This window comes from Schistocerca serialis, chromosome 2 (assembly GCF_023864345.2).
Source record: "Schistocerca serialis cubense isolate TAMUIC-IGC-003099 chromosome 2, iqSchSeri2.2, whole genome shotgun sequence".
Classification (NCBI taxonomy): Eukaryota; Metazoa; Arthropoda; class Insecta; order Orthoptera; family Acrididae; genus Schistocerca; species Schistocerca serialis.
The window spans coordinates 428618791-428639519 of record NC_064639.1 but is presented as its reverse complement, the minus strand read 5'-3'; the positions used below and the strand labels follow the sequence as shown (position 1 = coordinate 428639519).

The 20729-nt window shown below is 45.8% G+C and overlaps 1 protein-coding gene across 2 annotated transcripts in view; it reads left to right on the top strand.

The window, feature by feature from the left end:
* The window catches only part of LOC126457288 (organic cation transporter protein-like), a 312321-nt gene that overhangs the window by 64113 nt on the left and 227479 nt on the right, over nucleotides 1-20729 (top strand). The window lies entirely within an intron of this gene.

The following is a 20729-nucleotide window of genomic DNA, read 5'->3' as shown; positions in this document are numbered from 1 at the left end:
CTGAACCATTTAATCCTATTTTTACTGCTTCATTCGAAAGTGATTGTTAAAAGCACTCGCAACATTGTCACTGAGTTTCATTATTTTGTTGTTTCGTGCATAATACAAAAATTAACTAATGTGGGGGAACGATGATATACTGCAACCACTCCTTCATATATACGAAGTCCATGCACATTATTGTATTTTTATCACATACTAAGGTGAAAAATCTTTACACTGTCATTCCTGGTTTAAAATACGTGTTGTCCCAGTAATCTCTTCGAGATTATTGTCTTTAATGTACTGTTTCAGCTTCACAATAATTCAGTCGAAGTTAGGAATCAAGAAGCAGCTACCTTGTATAGCGACAAAATTTAAATCAAATGTGCACAAATGGCTAACAAACTACTATCTGTTGCAAAGCATATTTTGTACGATGGATTGTTTGCAGCAGTGAAAGACGATGATCTCAATGACTAGTTTGTTATCTAATTGTGTAGTTATGGTGATGAAATATCTGGCATTAAGAGCTGGAGATGGACTGACGTCCACCTACTGTACAAAAACTGAATGAACAGATTACGGGAATTAGTGTTTTCACTGTCATTGCCCGTGAATAAAGCGTTTGACGCACCTGCAACTCCTTTCCGAATACACATTCTCCTTCTTTACATGTGAGTTACCTCACCGTAACAATATTAACCAACACCTACATTACTCAGACACACATTCCTAAGTTCGTCCTTTTTGGTCAGCTACAGTTCTTTCATTATCTCTCTAGAACCTAATTAATAACTACCGAACGTATGCAAAATTAGAGCTGTTGTTATTCTTGTAGTCGGTTGCGTGGTAATGAATTTTTTTACTAAGGTTTAACAAAAATACTTGCTATGGCATAAATACTCGTTACTTCTGTTAAGTTCATAATCAGATTTGTTGCTGCTGCTGAATTCATAATTAAATCACATACTTATTGTGGCACAGCTGAAAAAATAACATCTACAGCTATCGGTATTGCTCACAACTAGCAGAATAGCAACGCTAATTATAAAACTACTTTCAGGCGACACAATTGTTACAAAAATAGTCGCCCGTGCCTGTCCGTTTTGTGCTGGCGAGCAGTATGCCCATTTTGTTGTGATGGTTCAGTGTTTGTGCGAGGGTGAATTTATTCCTATTAGACGAACGTGAGCCAGGAGAATTCCGCGTTTAAGACTAATAGGCAAGTAGACGACCCTGCCACCCTGGTTGCCAACGTCATGTAGCGCAAATATGCGTGCGATAACGAGTTAAATGCAAGCTTATGACTTTCACGTGGATGGGTGAGATACGTTCCACTGCTCTAATTATAGGTCGAAGATATTCTGGGTGACTAAACGATGTAAACAGATGGATTGAAATCTGAGTTAGATTGAGGATCCAGTCTATGTAACTTCTTCGGTGATAAGATCTACTTATTCATTAGGGGTTCTGCTGCAGTTAGTCGTAATCTAAGCAATTCTACCGTCTGACTACAGATTTCACACTCCACGCATTGCTATATGATATCTACAACGGGGTAGTTGTTTATGAACTGCAATTGTTACAGCATACTGCCTGTAATGCAAATCACGAATGAGATATGATCAGGACATTGGGAACCTGAAGAAGTTTACCTGTTTTAATACGTCCATTACAACCACCGATTCTGCGGATTACTGAAGTTCCTCCTCAGATATGAAAAGTTTTGTGATACCAGTAATTATGGACAGATGCTAGACACGTCTCAACTTTTCTTCAATTGATCTTTGGGAACGATCAACACAAAAGTGTGGAAAGACCGCCCGGGTTTGGTACATTGATACGTTATTGCAAAACAGAACAGCGAATTTCCTGGTAATGGAGCGCTGCCTATACGGTGCCGCAAATCGTTAGGGTCAAAATTACACAAGTTGTAGACGATCCTAAACTGGGTATGCGGTTACGAGAAAGTAATGATTGGAAATGAATGTTCAATTTTTATTGATATTAACTCCGTGCACAAACAATTTCAATGCATCCATCACAATGGAGCATGAATATTGCCACGCTCTCACAAGTATCCATGCTTGTTACACAATGAGACAGGCACATAGTAGGATACAGATCAGTTTCTCTTCAGTTCCTAATGCGGTTTTATATGACAACGATTTCATGTAACACATAACTGTCGTAACTGCCATTGACATTGACACTGACACATCAATCCCAGGACGCAGGACGAAACACACGGGGTATGCAAGTCACATAGGGTGGTATCTGGCCTGTAAGTAGGATGTTCCAGGACCTCCCATCGAAATATTTGAAGGAGCTCGAGCGTCTTCTTGGCCACATACACCCCACCCCGCCTCATAGCGTCGAGACCGCTGAAATATTGCACATAGTCGGAACGAATTTATCAAGCAACGAACTGTGGAAGCAACTCTCCAGAAATGAGGAAATTGCTGCGAAGCCGTTAATTCCGCTTCTGCAACTGGGACTACCACCACCTCTCTGTAAACACATTCAAATGGCTCTGAGCACGATGGGACTTAACATCTTAGGTTATCAGTCCCCTAGAACTTAGAACTACTTAAACCTAACTAACCTAAGGACAGCACACACATCCATGCCCGAGGCAGGATTCGAACCTGCGACCGTAGCAAACACATTCATCTATTGGGGTTACATACAACGTTGCTGCAACGAAGGTCTCCATTTAAACTTTACGTACCTAATATTTTTACAATGTGAACAGCTGTAATATGTATAACGAAAAGTATATTCGCATTAAGCATCAGCTGTTGTATAAACTTCCTTAAAATGCCTTACTAGTTTCGGTCTACATGGACCATTTTCTAGTAGTGGACAAAAAGTCATTTTAGCATCTTGCTTCTGATATATTAAATATAGTTGCCTTAATATTGACGCAAATAGGCAAACATCAGCATTTACTTCGTGCAAATCCATAGGAAAAAATCAATAGGGGTGCGATATGATGCTCGCGCTGGCCATTGGACAGTACTATCTCTTCAAATTCAGTGATAAAGGTATGTGTTATCCAGGCACTAACGAACACTAACATCCGAGGGAGCGGTGCATGGTCGTGTTGGAACCCATTCTCTCACAGACAACAAGTGGGAAACATTCTCCAATAACTGTAGCAGCATTACTCCATACGTGGCTGCTATGTCAGTTAAAACCACAATCATGGTTGGAGTAGGCATGATCTGTGAACAATATGAACTGTTGGAAGTTCGGCACTACAGCAGTGCGTTGGACAACTGATTGACGGAACACAGCTCTGGTTTCAAAAGCGCTTCGTACCATTGCTTGCGCGTGTTTCCTACGATATGTACTGTGCGTTCGATACTTTGTCGAGAAACTGGACCGGCTCTCTCTGGCTATGTCGGGCACATTTATCCAGACAAACAGTGTGCCTCAGGGTTCCGTCCTGAGCGTCGTCCTCTTTGCTATCGCTATTAAGCCTATAATGGTCTGTCTCCCGCAGGGCATCTTCAGCTCCCTTTTCGTTGACGATTTTGCGATCTATTGCAGGTCTTCACAGACTTACCTCCTTGAGCGGCGTCTTCAGTGATGTCTCGGTCTCCTTTACTCATGGGCCATCCACAATTTCCGCTGTTCCACTGACAAAACCGTTTGTATTTATTTCTGGCGGGGCAATGGGTTTCTTCCACTGCCTTTATATCTTGGGCCTGTTGTTCTTTCGTTTGTTGAACCTACGAAATTCCTGGGGCTCATGCCTGATAGGAAACTTTTTTGGTCCTCCCACGTGTCTTACCTGGCCGCCCGCTGTATACGGTCCCTCAATGTCCTACGTGGCCGGCCTGGGTGGCCGTGCGGTTCTAGGCGCTACAGTCTGGAACCGCGCGACCGCTACGGTCACAGGTTCGAATCCTGCCTCGGGCATGGGTGTGTGTGATGTCCTTAGGTTAGTTAGGTTTAAGTAGTTCTAAGTTCTAGGGGACTGATGACCTCAGAAGTTAAGTCCCATAGTGCTCAGAGCCATCTGAACCATCTGTCCTCAGCGGTACTTCCTGGGGAGCGTATCGGACCACCCTCCTCCGTTTGTATCTGTTCCTTGTCCGTTCGAAATTAGACTACTGGTGTTTCGTTTATCCATCTGCACGTCCGCCCTCTTACGCCGTCTCAATGCTGTCCACCATCGCAGCATCCGTTTGGCCACTAGCGCCTTTTACACTAGTCCGGTTGAGAGTCAGTATGCAGAAGCTGCCGAACTACCGCTGTTATACCGCCATGACTTTCTCCTCAGCAGGTACGCATGCCGTTTGTGCCGTTTCTAGTCACCCATGCTGTGCTTCCTTCTCCGATTACTCCTCTGATCGCCAGTATGAGGTGCGTCCATGTTCTCTGTTACTTCCTGGAGTTCGCTTTCGGCTCTTGCTCGCAGCTTAACTTCATGCTGCTTGCCACTTTCCCTGTGAGTGTGAACCCTTCATCACCTTGGCTTCGTGCGGCGGCCCGTGTTCACCTTGGCCTTCATTCATTTCTCAAGGACACTACTCCAACCTCGTTCTATCACCGTAAGTTTCACGACCTTCGCATGGAACTTAGCGACAGTACCTTTGTGTACACCGGTGGGTCTCAGATTTACCGAGGTGTCGGGTGTGCCTTCGTCATAGGTACCGACGGTTTTCGGCTCCCGGAACACTGCTCAGTATTTACAGCGGATCTTTTCGCCCTTTATCAGGCCACGCAGTACATCCGGTGAGACAGGTTTTTCAATTGCGTCATCTGCTCCCTCAGAGCCTCTGTGTGCTGTAAACCATCCATCCCTTAGTGCAACAGTTCCAGGAAAGCTGTCACTTGCTCAGTCTTGATGGAGCACCTGTGATCTTTATGTGGGTTCCTGGTCACGTCGGTCTGACGGGAAACGAGGCCGCTGACGCTGCTGCCAAGGCTGCAGTCCCCGTACCTCGGCCCGCTAGTTCTTCTATTCCGTCAGATGATCTCTGTGCTGCCTTGTGTCAGCAAGTGGCGTGCCTTTGGCGTTGCCACTGATCCTCCCATCATGGGAACAAGCTACGGTGAGTTAAACCTCTCCCAGCGGCTTGGATGACCACCTCTCGGCCCTCTCGCAGCGAGATCATTATAGCTAGGTAACGTATTGGGCACTGTATTTGTAGTAATTGTCATTTGCCGTGTACATTGCCCTCAGCCTTTGACGGTTCGCCATTTCCTGACGGAATGCATTTTTTTAACCCCTTACGTTCTCATTTAGGTTACTGGTCGCTTTAGCGCACGACGCGCGAGCTGTCAACAGCGTTTTACCTTCTTATCCGTCGCAACAATATGGCAAAGGACATTTAATCTTCAATTCATGACCTCCACGTCTCTTTGGTGTATTTTATAGACCTGGGTCCCTGTTTTTAGCCTTCTTTTCTTCCGTCCATTGGCGGAGGTTCGAGTCCTCCCTCTGGCATGGGTGTGTGTGTTTGTCCTTAGGACTATTTAGGTTAAGTAGTGTATAAGCTTAGGGACTGATGACCTTAGCAGTTAAGTCCCATAAGATTTCACACACATTTGAACATTTTTGTGTAGTCGTTTTTAACTCCTTTTTTGTCTTCGTTTTCTACAGTTTTGACATGGGCACGTATGACCCTAGCTGTTTTTGCGTCCTAACACAAAAAGCAAATCTCTGTGGCTAGAATGATCCAGTTTCTCGTAATTTACATCCATGGTGATAAATTTGTTCCAATATGTAATATGCTGGTTGTAGACTATTTGTCGGCACATTCATTAAAGTGTTCCTGTCTACTTATTGCTGCATCATTAAATGTGAGTCTATAAATTGCTGTAAGAAGTAATAGTCCATTTTCCATAACGAGTCACTGTGAACAACAGCAATCTCTAGCGTGCACATATAGTCAGATTTCTTCATTATTTTCCAAAGTTCCGACAGGCAACTGTTTTTTATGAAATTTAAGCAGCTTACGAACTCTTGCCTCAAAAGTATTCATCATTGAAGACGTCGCACCGCCAAAAATATTCATGTTTGACTGTGGGTTCCTGATCCCAATATACTTCATTTAGCAAACTCCACCATCTGATTACGTTTGACTCTGAATATCTGGGAAGTCTTGGAGATCTTGGAGATATGTAAGCTCTGTTGGGAGGGGCCCGAGTAACTGTACAGGTAGTTAAAAAGCGATGTCAAGAGGTTTGTTGACAAGTGACACCCTGTTCCAAAACTAAGTACCAGTGGGTCGTGCTATCACTGTGGGAAGCATGCTGGTAAATCAAGTTGAGGACCTCCAGTTGGACAGCAGACTGTATGGCGAAAGAGACACAAGTCAAAGTAAAACACTGTGTGCCTCCAATCACTTAACAGCAGTTTAGAAAGTAGCAACTAAACTCGGATGATTACATCTAAACTGCATATTTTCCTGGCGCAGGCCTGACATTAACTGTATGAAACTGTCCGAACAGACGTCGGAAGACCCGTCAGAACCAACCGACCGCCGTGTTATCCTCAGACGCTAGCGTTACTGGAGCAGGTAGCCACAGCCCGATTACAAACAAACGGACACCGTCCGAACAGACCTTGAACGCGCGATGGCACAGTCTGACATCCGGCATTCTCAGTTCTTAGGCGTCATCGGGTTCGGGTACGGAGGGGCATGTGGTCAGCATATCGCTCTCGCAACCATTGTCAGTTTTCGTGACCAGAATAGCTACTTCTCAATCAATTAGTTCCTCATTTGGTCTGACGAAGGCTGAGTGCACCCCGCTTGCCAATAGCGCTCGAGAGATCAAGACGGCCACCTATGCAAGTACTAGCCAAGTCCGACATCGCTTAACTTCGATGATCGGAGAAGGGATCCGGTGTTACCATTGCAGCAAGAACGTTGGCCGTCGATTGTATGGCCTGTCAGTTATTAGAACTACGCTCCTCGATAGTGCGATTCCAGTGTGGTAACCATTGCTTACCAATCATACAATTAATGACTAGGTGTAGGGCAGTATAACTACCACCACTGATGAGATAAAACATTATAACCATGTGCTTAATAGCGTGTTTGTCCCCCTTTGGAACACAATACAACAACGACTCTGCATGGCATGGAATCGACAGAAGTATATGGCACCAGCTGTCTATGCATAGGTCATGCAATTCCCTTGTTTTGTGGCCGCAGAGTTGACATTCGATAGCATCTCAGATATGCTCCATCGGGTTCACATCACGCGAATTTGATGGCCGAGACATCAACATGACTTCATTATCACGCTCCTCAAACCACATTATCGCGATTCTGGCCTTATGACACGAACAATTATCCTGCTGGAAGGTGCCACCGCTGTCGGGCTCCGTAATAATATAAACCTTCTTCACAGCTGTCTTGATGGTTTTTCTCAATGTCTCATTCCCAAGCAAGCCCAGATGAATGTCCCCGACAGCATAATACTGCTTCTAACGGCCCGTACCCATGACACTGCGCATGTTTCGAGCAACTGTTCACCTGGATGACGGAGCATCTGAACACGAATCTCAATTTGGATACCAGATGACACTTTTAGATTGATCCTCGCTCCGATCTCGTTGATCAAGTGCCCACTGCAGTCGTAGATGGTGATGTTGTTGGTTCAACATGGTATAACGTGGGGTTTTGTCTGTTTTTGAAGTTGTAGTTGACAGTGTCGTTGCATCAACATGGTAACACATAGGAGTCGTCTGCTTTACACAGCGGGCAAGCCTTCATATTCTATGATGAGGCCTACATATAGTTTCACCATTACCGCTTTCCACAGTTGCTCATACCAGATACACGCGAACAGCCGATTATGTCCGCCATTTCCGAGTGCCTCGTTCTCAGGCACCAGCCTTTGTCAAGGTCGCCTATGTCATTAGAGTTACCCATTTGTCCGTATGATTCCGTGTTCGTGTACGCTCCGCTTATGCTTACCCTTCCCTTACCGCATCACGTGGTCGTAACGACTCTATGTGGCATTCAGTTTGACGTCGGCAGTGCCATAAAGTTTTGGCTTATCAGTGTATGATGAACGGGAGAAACAGTGTGGGACAGCTGGGTGTCATCTTAATATCGGTGCCTTGGATTAGTGACTCTTCTTCGTATACATATACTGCAGAATGCAAACATAGTTGACAGTAGATGATTCAGACAATAGGAGAAACCAATACCAGCAATAATGAATCAAATGGGCTTTTCTCTTTCTTTTGGGCCATCTGTCTTCTGACTGGTTTGATGCGACCCGCCACAAATTCCAATCTCTGTCTTCCTCTACCGTTTTTGCCCTCTACAGCTCCCTCTGGTACCATAGAAGTCATTCCCTGATGTCTTGACAGATGTGCTATCATCCTGTTCCTTCTCCTTGTCAGTGCTTTCCATATATTCTTTTCCTCTCCAATTCTGCGCAGGACTTCCTCATTCCTTATCTTATCAGTGCACCTAATTTTCAACATTCGTCTGGACTTAGCACCCAAGAGTGCGTCGTCCATTCTCGAGGGGCTCACTTATTCACCTGATACGAATGAATCGAGAACAGTGCCACGAAAAAGATAATAATGAGTGTATGGCATTGGTGTGCGGGAGACCCCTCACGGGGCGATTCGACCGCCACACCACAAGTTCTTTAACCCCACTTCGGCGACTTGCGGTGAATGAGGATGAAAGACACACAATACCCAGTCATCTCGAGGCAGAGAAAATTCCATGACCCCGCCGGGAATCGATACCGGGTCGCCGGCCGGTGTGGCCGGGCGGTTCTAGGCGCTACGGTCGCAGGTTCGAATCCTGCCTCGGGCATGGATGGGTGTGATGTTCTTCGGTTAGTTCGGTTTAAGTAGTTCTAAGTTCTAGGGGACTGATCACCTCAGATGTTGTCCCTAGTGCTCAGAGCCATTTGATACATTTTTGAACCGGCAAGACCACGAGCCGCGGACACGAAAAAGATAAATCAATCCAATGGCTGCTTACGATATAGTTGCTTCAAAGTACACCTCGCTCTACGCTCCATTTCAGTGATTGTTTCTGTTGACATTTGGTAGTCAGCATGCATCTTGTTAACAGCGTCTTCGTGTAAGTAGAAACATCTTACGGCGTCGTTATGCGAACGAGATTCAACATTTTCGCCTGAGACTAGAGCTCAGATTTGTAAACCCACCTTGAAGAACAAACAAAATTTTAGTGACTGGTTACGTAGTGTTTTAATTGCTATAGCAGATATACTAGTGGTTAGCACACTGGACTCGCATTCGGGAGGACGACGGTTCAATCCCGTCTCCAGTCATCCTGATTTAGGTTTTCCGTGATTTCCCTAAATCGTTTCAGGCAAATGCCGGGATGGCTCCATTGAAACGGCACGGCCGATTTCTTTCCCCATCCTTCCCTCACCCGAGCTTGCGCTCCGTCTCTAATGACCTCGTTGTCGACGGGACGTTAAACACTAACCACCACCACCACCAGATATAATACCTCTAAGTTCTTAACTCAATTTTTTAATTACCAAGTATTAATCCTTTGCACTTACACCTTATTATTCTTAACTCTAATTCTACCTTCATCATTATGATTGGCATCATCAAGTTGGTCAGTAAAGGTCTATGGAGAATGGCATGCTGGTTAATGCCGTTCGACATTGGTTAACGTCCTGTCTATAATGATTTTAACTTGCGAACAAGTGTACAGCGTATCAGCAGAATATTTTCCCCCAATAAGAATAAGTTTATTACGTTGCTAACATTATACACTCCTGGAAATGGAAAAAAGAACACATTGACACTGGTGTGTCAGACCCATCATACTTGCTCCGGACACTGCGAGAGGGCTGTACAAGCAATGATCACACGCACGGCACAGCGGACACACCAGGAACCGCGCTGTTGGCCGTCGAATGGCGCTAGCTGCGCAGCATTTGTGCACCGCCGCCGTCAGTGTCAGCCAGTTTGCCGTGGCATACGGAGCTCCATCGCAGCCTTTAACACTGGTAGCATGCCGCGACAGCGTGGACGTGAACCGTATGTGCAGTTGACGGACTTTGAGCGAGGGCGTATAGTGGGCATGCGGGAGGCCGGGTGGACGTACCGCCGAATTGCTCAACACGTGGGGCGTGAGGTCTCCACAGTACATCGATGTTGTCGCCAGTGGTCGGCGGAAGGTGCACGTGCCCGTCGACCTGGGACCGGACCGCAGCGACGCACGGATGCACGCCAAGACCGTAGGATCCTACGCAGTGCCGTAGGGGACCGCACCGCCACTTCCCAGCAAATTTGGGACACTGTTGCTCCTGGGGCGTCAGCGAGGACCATTCGCAACCGTCTCCATGAAGCTGGGCTACGGTCCCGCACACCGTTAGGCCGTCTTCCGCTCACGCCCCAACATCGTGCAGCCCGCCTCCAGTGGTGTCGCGACAGGCGTGAATGGAGGGACGAATGGAGACGTGTCGTCTTCAGCGATGAGAGTCGCTTCTGCCTTGGTGCCAATGATGGTCGTATGCGTGTTTGGCGCCGTGCAGGTGAGCGCCACAATCAGGCCTGCATACGACCGAGGCACACAGGGCCAACACCCGGCATCATGGTGTGGGGAGCGATCTCCTACACTGGCCGTACACCACTGGTGATCGTCGAGGGGACACTGAATAGTGCACGGTACACCCAAACCGTCATCGAACCCATCGTTCTACCATTCCTAGACCGGCAAGGGAACTTGCTGTTCCAACAGGACAATGCACGTCCGCATGTATCCCGTGCCACACAACGTGCTCTAGAAGGTGTAAGTCAACTACCCTGGCCAGCAAGATCTCCGGATCTGTCCCCCATTGAGCATGTTTGGGACTGGATGAAGCGTCGTCTCACGCGGTCTGCACGTCCAGCACGAACGCTGGTCCAACTGAGGCGCCAGGTGGAAATGGCATGGCAAGCCGTTCCACAGGACCACATCCAGCATCTCTACGATCGTCTCCATGGGAGAATAGCAGCCTGCATTGCTGCGAAAGGTGGATATACACTGTACTAGTGCCGACATTGTGCATGCTCTGTTGCCTGTGTCTATGTGCCTGTGGTTCTGTCAGTGTGATCATGTGATGTATCTGACTCCAGGAATGTGTCAATAAAGTTTCCCCTTCCTGGGACAATGAATTCACGGTGTTCTTATTTCAATTTCCAGGAGTGTAGATATCGCGGAATTTTTGTTCTACAATACACAAATTTTATTTCAAACTAAATTCCACTTGACGTTCAGTAGCCAGAATTTAAAACCGGGCTGCCGGGCTGCGCTACTTACGAAACGTGACGATGTTTGAAAATCATATTCAATCGAATCAAACTATCTCTGGCATCTCAGGCACATTGTTTTGGTCGTAAAGCCTACTGTCTTTCGTGTTATAGTTCTGTAACTGTTGAATTTCTGCGATAAAGATGAAGAAGTAGCCATCAGCGCAAAGAATAGTGTTTTTCCAGGCATTATTTTATTGAAGGTGGTATGCCGCTGGTTTGCTTCGGTCTATGTCCGCCTGCGTAGCTGGGTGGTAACGTGTTCGCCTCCCACGCAGGCGGGCCCGGGTTCGGTTCCCGGACGGGTTTGGAGATTTTCTCCGTTCGGGGACTGGGTGTTGTGTTGTCCTCATCATCATTTCATCCTCATAACCGGCGCGCAAGTCGACCAATGTGGCGTCGACTGAAGTAAGCCTTGCACTTGGCGGTCGAACTTCCCGGATGGGGCCTCCCGGCCAACGATGCCATACTCCTATTTCATTTCATTACTTCGTTATGAATTGGCCCCCCAAGCGAGTAAATGTTTTGTAACATAGAACACATATATACTTATATTTTCAATTTCTCAACCCATCAAGCAATTCCTGAGATTAAATTAAAAGAAGTAGGCTAACTAAGCGCTCAAAAGGGAATGGGGTGCATTATGAGGAAGAGATGCTGACGATAGTTACATGGTGCACAACTCTATCGTTCGTTGTTGTTTGGAAGCCTGAACAGAAATTAGCCAGAAACCCTTACCATTGCCACCACACAGCGTATGGTGAAGGATGTTTAGTGTATCGGTATCTCTCTCCCCCGCCTACTACAATCCCTTAAGCTTTTGATAAACAACTGTTGACGCACATTCGTGTAAGTTCGTGAAAATATTTTTTTCTTATTTGATTGCTGTGTTCGTTGGAGGTAGCACAGTTTTCGAACATAGTCTCTCGCAATTGTAACAGAGAACGATATTCTGTAACAGTTCCCACTGGATATTACTCAAAATGTTTATAACAATCTCACTCTTATCATTTAAACCAGTTCTTCTCTAAATCTTACGTTAATCCATCTCGTTAAGAATCCCAAAGCGATTATTTCTCAAAATTTGATCTGATTCTCTTATAGTTATCGTAAATGACTCAAAATCAACCATTTTTCCAACAGTTATCGCAGTGATTTACGCTAGACAGTGCACTTACGTTTCCTGAAGGAAATATGCCAGAAACGAAGAAAATCATTCTAATCATGTGACTGATTGAAGACAATGTCTTGCAACCTATTACGCTGAACGACACTTGCAAGAACTCCCCCCCCCCCTTGCACTAGACTTCCAGAAACATCTCAGTTTAGACAGCGAGTCCGTAGAGTATGGTATAATGAGAGGTTTACTGGCCGTACTTTACCATCCCAGTTTTCGGAGATTAAAGCAATCCGTTCTTAGACCGCCTTCGTGCGTCGTCGTGTAGGATTCTTTCTGCCTGTTTTGTAGAGAGCCTTTCGAAGTTTATGTCCCTCGCAGAAGCAGTATCAGCGTGGGAAGTGAAATCTGATTCCCGACAGTGTGCGTTCTGCAGTACCGATTTAGTTAATCAATGCTGCGTGGTATCTGCAGGCGCGATACAAAATTCCAAAACTGAAAAATAAGTAAATAAAAGTTGGCTTGAACAAAAGGGGTGTCTTACACTCTCTCTTTCTTTATCTCCTCCTTTCTGTTTCCCTTTCTTTTATTTAACGGAAAGCCAACCAAACTGCAAATATCAGACAAGAGATTGACAGGTAGTTGGGCAACTCGACGATGGGTAGTGCCAAGTAGCGGCTGATCACTTGAAGAAGATTGTCCTTCTTGTCACCAAGTAACTGACAAGCGTTAAAGCGTGATGTGCTAGAAATGAGAATCAACCATATGTAACTGTAAACAAGATCGTGTCGTATGTCAACAGAACCACTTAGAGCAAATAAAATTCTGACGCACTTGTCGCATCGGTGTCATTGCGATATTGAAATGTGTGCCCCCTCGTTGATTTCGCAGGCATTCGTCATTCTCTCTGCCGCATATTACATCGCCGTTTCCAGGAACGGCACGTTGCAACAGTCATCGATAAATATCCCCACGCATTTCCCCGGCTGCTTCCCACAAGACTGTCAGTTGTACCGTGGCGTCCCTACACGCTGTAGCCGCTGGTAACACAAGTGTAAGAGTGGGGAGCCTACTGTTGGCATAAGCTATCTGTAATATACTTCAGTCGTGTTCCGCTTGTTTTTGTGTCAAACAGTCACATTTTGGGTGTTTGTGGAACTGCTCCGGTATCTGAGTGGTTTGATTCTTAACTTTATTGGTTGAACGGGCATACATATTTCGTCCTTTTGAGAATCATCTTGTCTCCTAAACAAACTACTAACATCCTGACATTTCCAGCTGGTCAGTTCACGCATCTACGAACGAGAAATTAATGCGCTAATCTCTAACAATGTTTTAAAGTAATGATTACGTTGGGCTAGAAATGCGAATTATTACAAAATATCGACACTAGTTGTCTTTAAAGAAATTATTTCGCCGTGGAAATGTGAAAAATGAGCGTCTCGGTTAACGGTGAAGTGATAGAGGCAGGAAATGGCCTTAGATTTGTCATATCATGATTAACAGCAAGTAAATCGTGAAAATCACAGGGAAGTTAAATAAGATCAGCTGATCTCCAATTGAAACCAGCTCCTAACTACTGACAACTAGTGTATGACGTAGTTTTTCGGTGGGCACCATTTAGTGACGCGCTCATAAAACAGCGTATAATTGTGCGTTGTCTAGCATGCTGATTGTATCGCAAATTGGAGGAAGGCAGCCAGTGCACGGATGGCTGTGAGATATGTTGTGTCTCTGATTTTATCTGCGTGACACTTATTACTTCTTTTCAACACGGGGAAGATAAGTTCATTCCGGTAGAGAAACGGTAGAATTATGGCGCGTTAATCCCTGTATTGGACTCACATTCGAGAGGAGCAGGCTTCATGTCCATGTTTGAACAACCACATTTGACTTTCCGTTGTCCTCTAAGTTGTTAAACGCAAATGCCTTTGAAAAGAAGAAGGCTGCAATCAATATTCTCGCCCCCCCCCCCCTCAAGTGAGCTTTTCCTTCGTCTCTAATGACGCTGTCGTCGACGGGGTCTTAAACGCCGGTCTCCCTTTCCTTTTCTATTGGCATGGATGTTGACGGAAGGCTAAACTCTAACATAATGGCACTTTCTCTTTCCACTTCAATTATCTCTGAAAGTAGCATGTCTACTACGCAGCAATAACGTCGCTCGCGTTGCATAAACCGCATCCCGGGTGTTGGCGAATGTCGGAGGAAGTTTCAGCTGCAAGAAATAACGCCTCGGGGAATCGTTTCTGTCATCGTCGCCATTCTCTGTAATCACCTCTTACAGAAAGTGGGTGACCGTTCATCTACTGTGTAAGCAGCATATACTCGATGTTCATTTAACGATACAAATATAGTGCGTTAAGCACTATATTGGTCTCGCATTCGGGAGGTGCAGGCCTCAGATCCCTGTTTGACAAACCACATTAGATTTCCTGTTGTCTATGTCGCTAAAGGCAAACACCTTTAAAAAGAGACACAACTGTCTATGTCTTCGTCTGCTATTCCGCAATTTTTCAGAAGCTGTTGTTTTTTATTTCTACTTAGCACGGACTATTCCTCTTTCTTAAAGTGTAAAGAGCTATCTTCAGAGAGATGACGGGTGGTTATAATTAAATTTTCCCTATTTAACACGCTATAACACGGAAACTAATTACAGTACGAGGACCACACTTGGTAGTATTAGTGTCGTGGACATAGGGAGGAGAAATAATGCAGAATCAATTCAACTGAAACGCTTTTAATGTGCTGCTACGGTACACCATACCATTACAAAAGGGGCTCAGTATGGCACCCATCACTCTCCAGGAGAGTCTGAAAGCGCAGGGCTGCACTCTGCACAGCAGAACGAAGCTTGTCCGTAGGTATGCTGGCCACTTCTCGTGATATGCTGCTGTTCCCCTGGTAAACTCTGTCTTCAGGTAGCCCTCAGCCAGAAATCACAGGGAGTGAGATCAGGTGGTCGTGCCTGCCAAGTATTTGGAAACGATCGGCTGATAATTTGATCGTTTCCAAATGCGTTTTGGAGAAGCAGGTGAACTTTATCGCAGTATCGCTGGCCAGTCACGCTGCACGTCTTTGGTCCCTGAGCGCCAACCTGTTTAAAAAAGAATGGATCAATGATGAACGTAGCCGTGAAGCCACACCTTACGATGACACGTTCACCATACAGAGGAACTTCATGCACAATGACTGGAGATGAAGATCCCCACACTCGGCGCAATTCTGTTTGTTCACCTCACCCGTCGGAGAAAAATGTGCTTCGTCTGTCTATAGGATGGTGCAGAGCCAGTCCTCGTCAACTTCAGTCCTTTCGAGAAAGTGGAGAGTGAAGTCAACTCGTCTTTGTGCGTCCTCTGATGCAAGCTGCTGTACGACATGGATCTTGTACGGATACCATTTGAGAAAGGTTCGATGCATCTTCCAGACAGTGGACCACGGCATGTTTGTTGCGACACAGAACGCGCGAACCTGACGATCGGGAATTGTGCGCATCTTTGTCTGCCATAGCAACAGCGATTTCATCGACCACCTGTGGTGCACCCGGTGTCGGCCTCTTTCCGGAGTGACGCCCAGTTCCCCAGTTGATTCGAACGTCTTCATACACTCTGCACAGCAGGTGGAGAAAGAGGACCCTTCCGTACTTCTTTCAGCCGGCGATATTTTCGAAATGCAGCTGCAGCATTACTGTTGTTTTGATAATAGAGCTTCACCAATAATGCCCTGTTCCCTTTCTCCAAGCTCATATTGACGCGTCAACAAGTGCACTGGGACCGGTCAGATGTGTGAGACTATGAATCACGATGGTGGCCATAGTTGCAACTGGACGGTGGCGCTGTGACGCATGGAAATCATGCAGCCCGTACACTGGACATTAATGCTACTAAGTCTGGTTCTCGTACGGTAATTACACTACTGGCCATTAAAATTGCTACACCACAAAGATGACGTGCTACAGACGCGAAATTTAGGCGACAGGAAGAAGATGCAGTGATATGGAAATGATTAGCTTTTCAGAGCATTGACACAACGTTGGCGCCGGTGGCGACACCTACAACGTGCTTACACGAGGAAAGTTTCAAACCGATTTCTCATACACAAACAGCAATAGTCCGGCGTTGCCTGGTGAAACGTTGTGATGCCTCGTGTAAGGAGGAGAAATGCGTATCATCACGTTTCCGACTTTGATAAAGGTCGGATTGTAGCCTATCGCGATTGCGGTTTATCGTATCGCGACATTGCTGCTCGCGTTGGTCGAGATCCAATGACTGTTAGCAGAATATGGAATCGGTGGGTTCAGGAGGGTAATACGGAACGCCGTTCTGGATCCCAACGGCCTCGTATCACTAGCAGCCGAGATGACAGGCATCTTATCCCCATGGCTGTAACGGATCGTACAGCCACGTCTCGATCCCTGAGTCAACAGATGGGGACGTTTGCAAGACAACAACCATCTGCACGAACAGTTCGACGACGTTTGCAGCAGCATGGACTATCAGCTCGAAGACCATGGCTACGGTTACCCTTGACGCTGCATCACAGACAGGAGCGCCTGCGATTTTGTACTCAACGACGAACTTGGGTGCGCGAATGACAAAACGTAATTTTTTCGGATGAATCCAGGTTCTGTTTACAGCATCATGATGGTCGCATCCGTGTTTGGCGAAATCGCGGTGAACGCACATTGGAAGCGCGTATTCGTCATTGCCATACTGGCGTATCGCCCGGCGTGATGGTATGGGGTGCCACTGGTTACACGACTCGGTCACCTCTTGTTCGCATTGACGGCACTTTGAACAGTGGACGTTACATTTCAGATGTGTTACGACCCGTGGCTCTACCCTTCATTCGATCCCTGCGAAGCCCTACATTTCAGCAGGATTATGCACGACCGCATGTTGCAGGTCGTGTACGGGTCTTTCTGGATACAGAAAATGTTCGACTGCTGCCCTGGCCAGCATATTCTCCAGACCTCTCACCAATTGAAAACGTCTGGACAATGGCGGCCGAGCAACTGGCTCGTCACAATACGTCAGTCACTACTCTTGATGAACTGTGGTATCGTGTTGAAGCTGCATGGACAGCTGTACCTGTACACTCCATCCAAGCTCTGTTTGACTCAATGCCCAGGCGCATCACTGCCGTTATTATGGCCAGAGGTGGTTGTTCTGGGTACTGATTTCTCAGGATCTATGCGCCCAAATTGCGTGGAAATGTAATCACATGTCAGTTCTAGTATAATATATTTGTCCAATGAATACCCGTTTATCATCTGCATTTCTTCTTGGTGTAGCAATTTTTATGGCCAGTAGTGTAGTGTCCATGTTATAACGTATGAAATGGGGAAAGTGTAATTCTAACCCCGCGGTAGATGAAACTGGCCGCCGGCCGAGGTGGCCGAGCGGTTCTAGGGGCTACAGTCTGGAACCGCGTGACCGCTACGGTCGCAGGTTCGAATCCTGCCTCGGGCATGCATGTGTGTGATGTCCTTAGGTTAGTTAGGTTTAAGTAGTTCTAAGTTCTAGGGGACTGATGACCTGAGCAGTTAAGTCCCATAGTGCTCAGAGCCATTTGAACCATTTTTTGAAACTGGCCAGGTTGAACCTGTGGACAGAATTATCAGCCGTAGCTCACATGCCTGGTATGGTCCGTCGCACTTGCAACAAACCCTTGTTAGCGAATAACGGACTAGTTCCTCATCTCCACTTCGAAAACATACCAAACAGTTAGAGCACGCATTCGAATGACGCTTAGACCGCGCCTGAATATTGACTGTGAAGTGGATGTGTACTGATTACAGCTAAATTAACCTTTGAATAGCAGCTCGTATATTTGCGTGCAGCTGCACATCAAGTCTTGACATCATGTGCATGTTGCAGATAAATTGTCACTTATCGATCGTTTGAAAATCGTCGTTGTGGCCGTAATCAGCTAATATTTTCTGAGATGGAGTCTTCTGTGTAATTAGTAAAGGCAATGAAAGAGCAACGTCATTTAATGATACAGAAAATGATTTAAAATACTCATAACATATATCGTACATGACTTTCCGACCAATCTTGGGGTAAATGACACTGTGGTGGACTGTCGTCTAACTACGGGAATCAGTCCAAGTGCGAAAGGAGGGAAACTGGTAGGGGTTGGAGTGGGGAGAGGGGATGAGACAGATATGTAGAGACCACTCGTACTTATTTTACGTCTGTCCAAGATGATATAATTCTGCCAATGCGGTATCGTAGCTAACTGCTTCGATACGTATCACGTCATCTTGAAAATATCGGAGTATTTTTACCATTTATTCAGCAAACGCATTCTTATACGTAATTTTGCACTTAGATAGTTTTAGGTTTGTTGTCGAGTCACTCATCATCAAGTGGACAAATCACAGAATCTACTTGTCGCACTCTTGTAGTCGTTAATAACTAAATACGGATTAACAGATGCAGTAAGTAACAAATTCGATTTACAACTCTTGTCTTTTGGTGTCTTACTCCGCAGCGCATAATCGATACCATCATATGAGAACTGTATTGTTATTTAAGTAGCGCCAGAGGGAACTTGAAATACAGTGTAGTTGTAATCAAACTTCCTCTGCTTGAGGCAGTGCAGACGGAAAACTATTTACCCTATAGGTATCCAATTTCGTACGAATGAAGCTCAGACTATGTGCTGCAGGGTTTGCATTGGTAGTAGTGCTCGTTAGTGTTACGACTTGCCGTTAAGCGCAGGTACTGGTGCGGCGACATAGGGTTGAAACGCATGCACTAGTGTGAATTACAGTTGCAAACAGGCAACATGGATCTTGACAAGGTTAGCATGGCTTTACTCGTCAAGGTGTTTTACCAAAACAGCAATAGTGCTGCTGCTCTTCACAGCATCGACGCCTTAAAGTAATCCGCGGAGATCCTCTTTCCACACCAGAGTTGAAGAACATGATTTAGAAGTTCTAATTAACTGGCGATTTGGGAATTCCTCCTGGCAGGAGCCGACGGCCATTTCCGCCACGAATTGCTGTAGTTATTGTTGCTATGGCTGAGTATGCTGGACGCAAGAAGTGCTGCGAACAATTGTGAAATGGTATCCTTACAAACTTTCAGGCTGTCGTGAATTGAGATGGTTATCACACTGAGCGACGTTTTTAACATACAACGTAAACATGGCACGCAATTAACAAATGTTCCCCTCGCATTTGGAAACTGAAATGTGCTTCTTTCAATGGTTGTTATTTCTCTTCCACATGTTCTTACAAATGTTTCCACAAAGTTCCATTGTTCTACGATCTCTCGATTTTCATGGGGGCCCTGTCATTTAACGCAAGTTTTGTCATAACCAGTCTGTACTGATAGTGTCTCTAGTCCCTACGTTACAGAGCTTGCTGTCGAACTAACGAATTTACACTCCTGTCTGCTCTCCTATAATGGGCTGTCACTAGTTACAACAGGTTGATCCAGAATGGTTTTGTCTCCCTCGACAGAGTGAAACCTGTTACTGAAGACTTAATAATGAACTGGGTAGGCATAGAATCGTCCACGGCTCGGGAATAATTATTCCAATCAAGCATCTATTCGTCCAAGCTATGTGGGGCGTTACATACGTCGTTCTGCCAAATTACGTTATCTCCTCTGCCATGACGAGAGGTCTCCATACTGCATGGAAAATGAAAAATGTACACCGTGAAGCGTGAAGCGATTCAAGGGGAATCTCTCTGATTCTTCGGACCTTTGACACTAACAATGAGCACATTGCTGACACCAGTTGTCTAACGTTTTGAACAGTTCCTGTAAAAGACCATCCAATGTCCCGGCGGTCCAGTGCAGTCACCGGCGCCGGCATGGGAGACACAATATTTGCTGGTCCAGTACGATCGGCGAAACAAGTGATTCTCATTTCAGCGAGTCATTTCGTGTGAAAGTGGAGTCGTGAGCGATACCTGTGGAAAACGACCGTCCGATTCGAGTTCCAATACGACATACAGTTTTAATGTATCAGCAAGTTTAACAAAATGAACTCTTCAATACAGAGTCAAAGATTCATCCTGGAAATGGAACACAATTATTTATGCTCAGCGATTTCAAGCACAGTTGTTTCTCCAACTTTGTCCACATCAAGGGAGTATGAATCATGGTCTTCATTGCACTATAAGAGTGTTTCGTACAAATTTGATGCTTCTGCTTACTCCTCAGAGGCATTTAACCTTTGTAATACAGTGTGCTACTAGCATAAACGCTGCTCGGTGCGCTAATTGGAGTTATCATTTACGTTAGTATACTCTTAGTAAAAGTTCTCCTCGGTGTGACAACTGAGTTCCATGGGTTTACAGCACCCTAGACACCACTGACTTGTGCGGCGTTTGGAGAAGGTGCA